At 41.5% G+C, this 12855-nt stretch overlaps 1 pseudogene across 1 annotated transcript; it reads right to left on the bottom strand.

Moving 5' to 3' along the window:
• Positions 1–6932: 6932 nt before the first annotated feature.
• LOC308654683 (developmental pluripotency-associated protein 2-like) lies at positions 6933–7644 on the bottom strand (annotated as a pseudogene). Its single transcript has one exon. The product of its transcript is annotated as a developmental pluripotency-associated protein 2-like (transcript).
• Between the last annotated feature and the right edge of the window lie 5211 nt (positions 7645–12855).

The raw sequence follows: 12855 nt of genomic DNA, 5'->3' as shown, positions 1-12855 counted from the left end.
ATGGAACTATCCAGTGACCCAGTTATACCACTCCTTGGTGTTCATCAGGAATTAAAGTCTGCACGTTTCTCTTAAGAGACCAATGACCAATACATGAAAATATGTTCATCTCTAGCAGTCAGGGAAATGCAAATCAAAACTATACTGAGATTTCATCTCACTCCAAATCAGAATGACAAGAATACAAACAATGAAAGCTAACAAGGATGTGAGAAAAGGTACAAACATTGTTAGTGAGACTACAAATTAGTACAACGATTCTGGAAAACAGTATGGAAATTCCTCGAAAACCAGGAATGGAATCACCGTATGAAAGACCAAGAGGGAAAGAAGAGACAGGAAAGGGGAGGAAATGAAGAATGCATAACAAAAATCATAATGTGCAAGTCCCTGGGTTCAATCCTAGTCACCACATAAAATAAAGGTATTTAAAAAATGGATAGATAGCCATGCACAGTGGTGCATGCCTGTAAATCCCAGTGGCTTAGGAGGTTGAGACAGGAGGAATGCGAGTTCTAAGCCAGCTTTAGCAAAAGTGAGGCACTAAGAAACTTATGAGACTGTTTCTGAAATACAAAATAGGGCTGGGGATGTGGCTCAGTGGTCGAGTGCCCCTAAGTTCAATCCCTGGTACTCCCCCATAAATTGGATAAAGGGGTGAGCAAGGGAAAGATCAATGGATTGAAGGGGGGTGGTGGAGGATGGGAGACTAAAACGAAGTGGGTCAGATTCCATGCCTACGATTTTTTGGGGCATGAGAATATGCATGAGCTGCTGTCTGCTATGTCCCATGAGGTATACATGTCACATTCACATTGCTTAACTTTCTGTCACTGCTATTCCTTACTGAAAGAAATATTAAGTGAAACTTAGAGACCTTCGAAGGGTCATAAATTTGACTTAAAGTTGTATGCAGTAAAACTAATGATTAAGCCATAAGAACAGTTTTATGTAATTATTCCTTCTAATGATGCATTGTCCTATGGATAACAAGATCCAACATCGTGTTTCTAGAACATGTTGCTCTACCACAGGTACTGAAAAATGCCATCCTCCCCTACTGTGATAGTCCACTCACCAAGGTAGAGTTGCTGAACAAGAAAGGCTTACTCTTGCATCTTGAAGAAAGGCTGAAGCACAGCAATTCCTATCTGTTTCCCCACTTAGGTTCTATTCTCTCTGCTAAAGAGCTTCTGCCTTGGGTTGTCTGCCTTCAGATCCTTTTCCTTTTAGCTTAATCTAGTCCCTCTTCCAAGAACTGCCTCTTAATAGGGAGGTATGCTCTGGTATTGAGTAGGCTGGTCTGAAACCTATCACTGCTGGTTCTTTCTGCCCCAAAGCCCTTTAAACAGTCTCCCAGCTGAGGTTCTAAACCAAGGCAATGTTTCACAGGGAACAGAGCTCTGCTGTATGATCGATCGTTGCCCTCTGCTGGCTGTAACATTGAACTCAGTCCCAGCGTCTGTTGTAATAATTCGTCTCTGGAGCTCATACTGTCAAGAGATGTACAGGATACACATACACATGTCAGATAAGAGAAACTATAGGATGGGTTAACAGTGGCGTCCTCATCATCCTAGATTACATTTCCCCTCAGAGGAAGATCAGCTCAAAAGTCCATCTGGTCAAATGGGCCAATCAAGGGATCTACAGAGAAGAGCTGTCTGGGTTTTCAGTACAGAATTGCCTTCACATGGAATTCCAGACTGGTTCTACCAACCAGGATAATTTGGCGTTTGTAAAAGATGATGCTTGGAAGCACACTTTGATGGGAGACGCCCCGTAAGTACAAAGCAGTCCCTTGTAGATCTAAATGGATAGATAATCTCATTTCTCCATGCTTCAAGACAAAGGTTTCAAGTGACAAGCAACTTTCTACCATAGTTTAGGATCTGTATTGTCATTCTAAGCCTGATCCACAATGACAGTTGACCAATTTGGGAGGTAAATGGGGACTGTATAGTTTTGCCACTGAAGTAACAATATGCCATATGGAATAGCATAAATGGCTCAGCAGAAGCTCTCCCATGGATGTCCAGGTGACACTAATTGATGGGTCTAGGCCCTCTGCACTGCTCAACCATAGCTCTGCCTGTTCCCTAGGAATCAAGACATTCCCTACTCTGGATACAGGTTGGCACACCAGGACAAGCAGCTAGGAGACGGGAAAGCCGTATATCCTACAAGTATATTTGTATACACTTCAGAGTGTCATCTAAGCCTTAGCGATCATCTTACCCTTAGAAATTGGACCTTCTGGGAAATTGGGAAGATTGTAATGAAAGTTAATATGGAGGCCAGAGTCCTATAAGATAGCCAATTTTAAATCAAGTGTCTACAGGTACTCCCAATGTCATCCTAAAGATCAGAGAAAACATGCTTTGTCCCAAAGAAGTAGACTTGAACTCAGGGGATATCATATGGGCAAGAAGTCTACTCTGTCACCACCCTTTATCCCAAAACTGATTCTTGTCTTCATTGCCTGTAATTCTGAAACATGGAATTTGGCAACAGCTCGAGCCCTTATTGAACAGAACCTTGGAAACATCAGGGCAAGACTCCTTTTAACTTTTGCTAGTAAGTAAAAACTGCTCGAGAAATGTATTACCAAATAATCTCCCTTACCACTTTATCAGAAGGGTCCAGACAACATTAATCCTGAATCAAATCTGGACTCAAGATTTGGAAGTCTCACCATCACATAATACTGTTTGAGGAACAGGAAAGAAAAGAGAAAGCTATGCTCCAAAAGCAAGCTCAAGGCATTTATTATTCCAAATCATTTTGACTATGCTCCATGGTTATGGCAACAATGAAAATATGCCTCTCGGACTCCCAACTTTGAGGAAAGTAAGTTGACTGGTCAAGATACTGCATTTTGACCATTTTAAATGGAATGACCTGTGGCCCAAGATATGAATATATAACCTTCTCTTGGCCAAGGCCAATGGCCTAAACATATGATCAATAAACTAGATGGTAAAGGACTAGAAAGCTGAAGACAAGCAAGTCTATGAATAGATGTGCATGTAGGAGACATTCATATTACACAAGGTAATCATCAGAAGACTCTGAACAAAAGACCATGTGTCTGCCAATTGTTAGTCAACTTTAATCAGCCTATTGCTAAATAATCAGTCTCCATAGTTGAAGACACTGAGAATATAGATGTTCCCAACAACATGGACTACTGCTTCCCAGAGACAATCTAGCTACGGCTGTAGCTGTCAGCCTGTTAACAGAAATGCCGAGTCACAGTATAGTACTATGTTAAGGAGATCAACTTATCATTTGATAGCAGGTTGGCTATAATAAGCCTCTTCTAGAAAATGCAGAAATACCAACTCATAGGAATAGATGAGTGTGTTTGTCCTCAGAGCCTCAGCTACCATCAGAATCTACAGGCATTTATAATGCTCTATCTCAGGTATGGAATCTCAAAGTATCTTGGACTGAGGTAATAGAAAAGGACTAGAGTTCAAACCAGTTGACTCCATGATCAGAGTTATCACAAAAAAAGTTAGAATCAAGTAGCCTCAACATTGATGTTTTTGGTATGATCTTTGAAGACAGTAAACATGGTAAAAGTTTGTAATATCTTTGATACAGTAACATTACAGAAGCTTCAATGGTACTTTGTCCTCACACTATTGCATGGGTGCAGAAGAAACAGTCCCATGATCCAGTAGTACAAGTGAGCCACCACACTTTGTGAATCATCTTTGTTGTAGGAAAATAACCAATTATCGGGAGGTTGGCTACTTTTATGTGAATAGAGCAGAAAAGAATATGAATGGAACTCAGATGGTCCACTTGACCATCTCCCGATACTTTCTTGTCCCATTGTATCCAAGGTACAGAATTCAGTATCCCCGTCTTGAAAAGCATATTCACTAAGGGTTCACACTCCTTTGGTCACCAGGCAAATACCAAGCCTGGTAGTGCATGAGGCAGAGGATGAGTATCACTCATGACCAAACATCAACTCCAGTGACAGAAGCTGCATTTTATCCCACTAGCTTCCTTTCAAAAAGGAGTCATCTCTTTCCTTCACAGGGTCCTCTTATAAATTCGGATAGAATGCCATGCACATGGAAAATGATAGTCCCTCGAAGTAGCTGCTGAAAAAAACCAGCCAAGTGACAACCTGGAAGTATAGAGGATTTGATGCCCATGGGAAATGAAGCTGGAAGATTATTCTCTCCATCCCTGCAGACAGGCCACAAGGAGCTACAATACTTGGGAGACAGTCATTGTGATAGACATGGAGATGCCACATTCAGATCTGAGGGAAGGGTCTTGCATCTCAGCTGCAGGAGTACTAATATCAGCTCCTAGGTGACAGCTGTATCTCAGTCCCTCTTAGCTGCAAAAAAAAAAAAATCTGCTTTATCCGAGGATCTCCTGCCCCCCCCCCCCCCGAGGCAGAGCTTCCATCTCCGACTTAAAGGCCCACAATTCCAGCCTGATGTATGACAATGATGAACAAGTCTAGTTCTAGAACCCCTCCCCAACCAGGATAATCAAAGCTTTGTTTAGCCTACATTAAGGTTCAGCCCCTCTGCCTAATCCTAGCTCCGTCCCCTCCCTTTCACAGGCAGCAATACTTTAAAACGACTTGCACTCCAAACTCCCTCAACCATGACTCCAGGAGAGCCCAAGCTCTGGGACCCTGTGTGATTAGTGAGAACATGACCAGTCTGGCAACACAGCCCCTTTTTGCCTTTTTCTTTTCAGAATTCAGGGAAAGCATTAAGAACAGAAGAGATAAATTGAGACAGTTGATACTAGTAATCCTAGTCAAGTTAGATATTTGTAGTTAAAGACTGAAGCATAAAAACCTAGTTTTTAGTGTCACAGATGATAGATTATACCAATATAATAGCTATTGTAATTGGAAAAAGATGATCATCTGAGATAGTCATTTTAGCAAGTCAACTCACTAAATCTAACATCTTAAAATACACTAAAGGTTATAACAGAAAGAAATGTAATCACCATTACAATGGGAAATTTTAATTATACTCCCTCCACAAAATGTCATGAAGTATTTTCATTTAGCCAGCATGGTAAATGCAAGCAGTTATGCGTTTTCTGGTAAAGCTACAATTATCTGAAGTCAAACACACCTTGTATTAGCTTGTATTATCTCTCCCCTTTCCTGCCTTTTTTTTTTGATGTTTATAGCAGCTTTATTCATAACTGCCAAGACTTGGAAGCAACCAAGGTGTCTTTCGGTAGCTGAATGAATATATGAACTGTGGTATATCTTGAGAATGGATACACTCAGCACTAAAAAAATAATCCATGAAGACATGAAGAGACCTTAAATACATATTTCAGACTACTTTAAAATACATGTGTATGATTCTAAATATAAAGCATCCTAAAAAGGGCAAAGTTACAATGTCAGTAAAAAGATCTGATTTATAGAGGCTTGGCGGGAGAAAAAAAACAAGTAGAACTGAGGAATGGAGGATTAGGGCCTAGATAGTTATGAATTATCATGCAAAATGTTGGATACACGTCAAACCTTAGTCAGTGGCCAGTGTGGTGAGGGCCATAATCCCAACTACTTGGGAGACTGAGGTAGGAGGATTGCAAATCCAAAGCTGGCTTTGGCAACTTTTTTTTTTGGGAGGGGAGGGGGGTACCAGGGATGCTTTACCACTGTGCCACACCCCGTCTTTTTATTTTTAGACAGGGTCTTGCTAAGCTGTTGAGACTGATCTCAAACTTGCAATCCTCTTGACCTAGCCTCCCAAGTCTCTGGGGGATTACAAATGTGTATCTCCACACCCAACCAGCCTCAGTAATTTACCGAGACCCTATATCAAAATAAAAAATACAAAGGGCTGTGAATATAGATTAGTAGTAGTGTTTTCCTGGGTTCAATCCCTAGTAAAACGCAAACAAACACACATACACAAAAAATCATAAGACGTTCAACAAAAAGCATGAAACCAAATATACAACTGGGGTTGTAGCTCAGTGGTCGAGTGCTTGACTACACGTGTGAGGCCCTGGGTTCGATCCTCAGTGCCACATAAAGATAATAATTCATTATAACTAGTAATAGGTAGTTAATAATAGGCCGGGCTTGGTGGCACATGCCTGTAATCACAGTGGCTCTGGAGACAGGCAGGAGCATCTCAAGTTCAAAGTCAGTCTCAGCAATTTAACAAGGTGCTAAGCAACTCATGAGACACTGTCTAAGTAAAATACAAAAATAGGGCTGGGGATGTGGCTTAATGGTTGAGTGCCCCCGAGTTCAATCCCTGGTACCTCACCCACCACCAAAATTATATACCAATATTGACTCATCAATTAAGGAATATACAACACTAATAGGACATATTAATATTAAAGCCAGGTGAGATAATGTACACCTATATCTCAGCTACTTAGAGGAGGCCGAGACAGGATTGCAAGATCAAGGGCAGTTTCAGCAATTTAGTGAGACCCTAAGCAACCTTGGAAGAACTTGTCTCAAATTAAAAGGGCTGGGGAAGTGATTCAGTGGTTAAATTCCCAGTATCAAAACAAAAAAAAGAGGCAGGGGTTTAGGGTTATAGCCCAGTGGTAGAGTGTCCCTGGGTTCAATCTTAGTACACACGACAAAATTAATATTAAAGAGAAGCATAAAAGAACTCTTTTGCTCAGTTTCCCCATAAACGTAGCAGCTCTCTATATAGTTAATACTTGAGTCTGACACAAATGATCAGGACACACTGAAAATGAAATACGGTCAGAAACCAGCCCAGCATTCATCAGGCTGTGTGATGATTTACCTATGGGCTCTCCACCACTTGTCCTGGGAGGGAAGAGGAATATTTGCAAATTTATGTCCTGTTTTGGGGCCAATAGTGGGAAAGCAGAAAACTTTGTTTCTTCTCAATTGCCTTCAGATCAAAATAGTACTTCAACATTGCTTAAGGTGGCACCTTTTGGTATCCTACAGTGCATTGCTTTTTCTCTCTTGTTATAATTAATCCTTTCAGCATCATCTTATTCCTTTTTACACATTCAGGGCATAACATTATCTTCTAGTCCCGAGGGTGGAAAAATACAGGCAGGTAACAGGAAGAGGGAAATCCTCTTGGGAGTGTCAGGGACCCAAGTCTGACCTGCATGGAACTGCAGGCGAACCCAGCCTGCTGTTTCTGCAGAAAGAAATTGTCCATGGACCACACACTACCTGACACCAGAAGTTTGCAGCAAAAAGGCCTCCACAGAAGTAGGGATGGGACACGAATTCACAGCCTTGCGCCAATTGGCTCTGGCAGCGATCCTTGCCCAAGATGCCATAGGACTCCTGAGCCGAATTTACCACTTCAATCATGTTAGTCTCTTCCTCTCTTTTAACCTTATTATGCCTTTCCTGAAGCCCTGTTGCATTGGCCGCTGCCTTCCATTTCCTGGAAACTGGCTTCAATCTGGCCTCCTGAGATGTTTCAGGAATATCATTTTTGTTCGGGATATGCATGCTTCTGTAGCCTCAAATAAACCTCTGTTTTCTGGCCATCAGTACTCAAATTGTTGGCAGTTTCGCAATGTATCCCGAGAAACCTTATTAGTTGGAGGCAAAATGGTCGGCAAGGGAAGGGATCGTATTTTACAATTAGGTTTTGTTTCACACCGCATAGCTGTCTTGAGCCCTGCTGCCTTTGCTCCCGGTGTTCCTGGAAATGTCAGGCGCAAATGACAGGGTCACTGAGAATAACTTCCTTGAGGAGCAATTCGATGAGGAAAGTGTGATTTTAACACTGGTCCCAGTTACAGAGGAACAAGAATATCCAATAGAAACAAGCGTTTCTTCAACTGCAGAAAAACAGGAAGTCTGCTTTCCTGAAAAAAAAAAACCTAATTGTAAAATACGACCCCTTCCCCTGCCTTGTTCTTTTTTAAATGCTGTCCTATCCTCATATAGACTAGTTCACCCAAGTCTTGTCCTAGCAAGTGTTTTCTGTGGAAGTCAGATAAGTCTCAAGACAAAGTGTCCCTTTACTAAGCAAAGGCAAAAGGCTATACTCTTGGCATAGATAATCCATACAGCAGTCCACCCAACTGCTATCTGATAAGCTGAAGACTATACATCTATGTGCAGGCAAGTATGATCTTGGGTGTGATGGCTATCTTGGTTTTGTTTTTTAACTTGACTGGATCTAAAGATGCCTAGAAAATTGATGAAGCATATTTCTGGGTATTCCGAGAGCGTTGCCAGAAATGACTCAACAAGCCGAGTGGGGAAGACATCCTGAACATGGCTCGCACCATCCAACAGGCTAGGACTGGAGGGAATGAAAAGTCAAAGAAATGGGAAGCTCATGTGAGCAACCCCTCAAGGGGATGCATTTTTGCTGCTCTCACCACCTGCGGATAGACGTCAAATTCTAAAGGCTTTGAATGTGAACTTACACCGGCAGGTGGGGGTTCAAGGCCTTCAGCCTCAGACCATGGCTGTCTTTTTTTAAATTGGACATAAGAAAATAACCTGGCAATCTTTCTAGCTACAAATACCAGAATTACAAATGTCAAGCTACTGTCTTGTCTTTTCAGTTTGGTTCCTCTTGTTCTGAGGCTGCAAGCATCTTAGACTAAGCAGCTACTCGTTTTCTCTCCTCTCCAGTCTGAAGAATGCATTGTGGAACTATTCAGCCTCTGATCTGATCATAAGCCAATCTAAAATTCATGTGTGTTAGTTCTAATTCTGAAGAACCTTAATTTGTTAAGAATTTTAGAGATGAATTTCCCTTACCTGGTTTGTTTCCGAAATTGGCTTTCTAGTGAAACCCGAAATATGATGCTGGGAAAACTGGACACTATCTACAGAACAATGAAACTAGATTTCTCTTATTCTGTTAAAAAGAGAAAGTGAATTTTGAAACCCTTAATTTTAACATCTGAACATTTTGAAACTACTGAGGAAGACGCTTCAAGATATTGGTACAAGCAATTTTCTTGGTTGGGACTCCAATAGCCCAGGAAATAGCAGGGATTGACAAATAGGATTGCATCAGTTAAAAACCTGCTCAGCAAGCTGGGGTTATGACTTAGTGGTAGAGTGCTCACCTAGCACATGCAAGGCCCTGAGTTCAATTTTCAGCATCACTTAAAGTTATTGTGTCTGTCTACAACTATAGCACTGTTTGCAGAATAGGAGAACATCTCTGCCAGATGTTCATATGACAGAATATTCAGAATAGAGAGCTAAGAAGTTAACTCGAAGTACCAATCCTGTCAGTAATTGGGAAAATGATCTGAACAGAGTTCTAAAGTAGTCCAAGTGGCCAGTAAATAAAAAATTCAACATCTTTTACCCATCAGAAATGCAAATTGAAACATGCCAAGATCCATCTCACCCCAGTCAGGTTGGCTATTACCAAAAAATAAATGCTGATGTGGATGCAATGAAAAGGAATCCTCACAAACTCTTAGTAGGAATGCAAATCAGTATGGCCATTATAGAAGCCAACATGGAGGTTCCTCAAAAAGACCATAAGACTACCATATGATCCACCTATACTATTCCTGGGTACATACTTGAAGTCCAAGTCAGCTTACAAAAAGAGGTACCTGCATACCCACATTGATAACAGCCAAGTTATGTAATCAGCTTAGATGCTCAGCAATGGATGCATGGATAAAGGAAATCTGTGTGAACACACACATGCATGCACTTGAGGGAGTATCATTCAGCCACAAAGAACGAAATGTCATCTGCAGGAAAATGAGTGAAACTGGAGATCATCATGTTCATGTTAAGTGAAATAAGCCAGCTCAGAACAAAAGATGAAAAGATGGCCCACTTAGGATGAGCTAGAGGAAACATTGAAGGAATTAGGTTTAGAAATATTGGAATGCTACAGTGGATTTCCCACATGAAACATGAAACCTACCCCGACCCAAAGCATAAGAGTCAAGATGTACCCCTTCATTATTTTAAGAATCAGATTTGTGAGGGGAGCAACAGTAACCTTGAATTTCGTCGTTGCTCTTTTCTAACATGCCAGAATTTCTAGTGGAAGTTGCTGTCACTCGATTCAAACTCCTAAATTCAGTAGGTATACTTGGAGTCCAGAGTGGCAGGAGCCAAGTGAAAGCACTAAGCTAAAGACAAGGTTGATGTCCTTTCCTTAGACAGAGGCAAGGTCATAATCAGGGACAGTCTTACCAAAGCCATGCCTACATCAGTTGATCTGTTTCTGAGAGCACACATAAGCCCCTCCCCATCAAGACAATTCTCAGAGGTTTCTTTTTGCTCCTACCTGCTCTTGAGATTTAGCTGCCTCCTGAAGTCTGATTTAAAGCATACTAAAGTTACCTAGAAACAAAACCTTCCTTTCCCAAGAACTCTCTAATCAAGAGGTCAGGTACCTGGAAGAAACCCTGACCACAAAAGCAAAATTATAATCGCCATAGAGGCTTTCACTTATTAGATCCACTAGAGTGCAACTCCCACCAACCTATGTGAATGAGATGATGTATTCAGCCCACACTCTAGAAGAGGCTATTCTTAAAACTGGACAACTGAGGTATTCACCCGACTGAGATTTATTTACATTTTGTTGGGGTGGGGGGCAGAAGTCACATAAAACATTCTCTTAAGTGGAGAAATTGTTGTGGGCAGAAGTCAACCATCTTCCAACAATGCCAGCTTGTTACTAATAAAGCTCTTTATCATTCTGCCTCTCCACTCACTGAATCTATTGGTCAACAGTCAACCAAACTTGTGTGGTTATATTTACAGAAGAAAGCTTTCTGCTTGTATAAGTCAATAGTTTTCAGGTCAAGTGACCAAAACTCAGTCATAAAAGTAATCAGTTCTTCAACCAATTCCCAGACGTGAGTTTACAGACCCCAGACATAGTACTGCTTGGAGAGGTCATCAGATCCCTTCAGAAAGGGCCTGGGCCTGGTATACTAGCTGAGACATTAATATTTTTCCCCCTCCTTTCCCAAAGGGACCTGAGGGCTTTTACCACAATAACTGTACATTGGGGGAGAGGATATAATCTGAATGGGGACTATTGGATACTGAATCCACTTTGAGTCAATGATATCCACAACATCGTGGGCCTGCAAGCAGTTAGGACTCATGGAGGTCAAGTGATTTGAGTTTTAGCACAACTCAAACTGTCTGGCGAGTCTCCAAAACCACCCTGGGTTCATTTCCCTAGACTGAGAATGTATAATTGAAATAGGAATACTTAGAGTTGGCAAAATACCCATGTTGGTTCCCTAATCTGTTGAGGGCTACTATAGTGAAGAATGCAAAAATGGAAGCTTTTAGTGCCACCTCTACCTGGGAAAATTGCAAATTAAAAACAGTACTGCAAACCTGGAAAAATTGTAGAGATTAGTGCCACCATGAAGGATTAAAAGTTGCAAGGAAGGTGGTTCCCACCACATCCCCATTTGACTCTCCCATACGACCTATGCAGAAGATGGATAGATTTTAGAGAATGATAATTACAGTTAGTCATCACTTGGTTAATCTTAAAGTAAGTGCTGTATCAGATGTACTAATCCGTCGAAGCAAGGAAACTACATCTTCTGGCATGTAGCTTTTGCTCTGGTAAAATATCTTTCCCCATGTCTGACAAGAAGGCTCACCAGAAATATATTTGGCCTTTTTGGCTAAAAGCAAACCGTCTTCTCTGTCCTATCTCAGAGGAACTCTAGTCTCACATGACTTAGTTGAGATGTCAATTGCCTTTTTCTATTACACTGGCCCCATTACATTAATGAGGTTATGCATGGGCAAGATAGCGACCACTCTTAAATATTTGCATGTCAACAGAATTACAACTAAAACTCAAGGGCCTGCTACTTCAGTGAAATCTCTGGTAATCCAGTGGTGTGGGCCATGCCAAGTTTTCCCTTCTGAGGTGAAGAGGTATGTAGTTGTATCTTGCCACTACTAAAACCAAGAAGAGTGCAATATCTAGTAGACCTCTTTGGATATTAGAAGTCAAACCACTGTCAACTTGGTGTATTATTCCACTTCTTCCCGAACAACCAAAAAAACCCTGCCAATTTACATGAGGTCCCAAACTGAAGAGGGCTCTGCCATAGATCCAGGTTGTTGAGCAGGTTGCTTTGGACCATATGACTCAGCAGACCCAATGATACTTGAGGTTGTCAGTGGCAGTAAGTATGTTGTTTGGAATCCCTAGTTAAATTGCAAAAGACAATGTTGAAGCAAGGCTCTGCCATCATCTGTAGACAACTATTCTCCTTGAGAGAGTTAGGAGTACTACCAGGCCTGAATGCATGACCATGGGTCACCAATCTACCACATGACTGGAGCTACCCATCATGAGCTAGGTGTTACCTGTGCCACCAAGCCATAAAGTTGGATGTACAATGCAGCAATCCATCAAATGGCAGTGGTATATTTTGGGGTCTGAGCAGGTCCTGAAGGAACAAGTTACATGGTGAAGTGGTCCAAATTCCCATGGTCCCTATGCCTGTTACACAGCCTTTTCTTTATCAGCCTATGTGTATGGCCTCATGGGAAGTATGCTGTGATCAATTGATAAAAATACTAGGGCCTGGTTTACAGATGATTCTGCATGTTATACAGACACCCCCGAAAGTCGACAGCTATAGCCTTATAACCCCTTCTAGATATCCCTGAAGGACAGTCAAGAGAACTCTTCCCAGCAGGCACATCTTGGGGCACTGAACCTGGTTATCCATTATACTCAAAAGAAATGTCCAGACATTCCAGTTGTGTACCGACTCATGGACTATTACCAATAGTCTGGTTAGAGTTAGGTACTTGAAAGGAACGAAACTGGAAAATTGGCAACAGACATTTGGGCAAGATGTGGACATGTCCCTCTTTTT

This window comes from Spermophilus citellus (genome assembly GCF_964194105.1).
Source record: "Spermophilus citellus genome assembly, chromosome: 8".
Lineage (NCBI taxonomy): Eukaryota > Metazoa > Chordata > Mammalia > Rodentia > Sciuridae > Spermophilus > Spermophilus citellus.
This window is presented reverse-complemented; position numbering and strand designations above follow the sequence as displayed.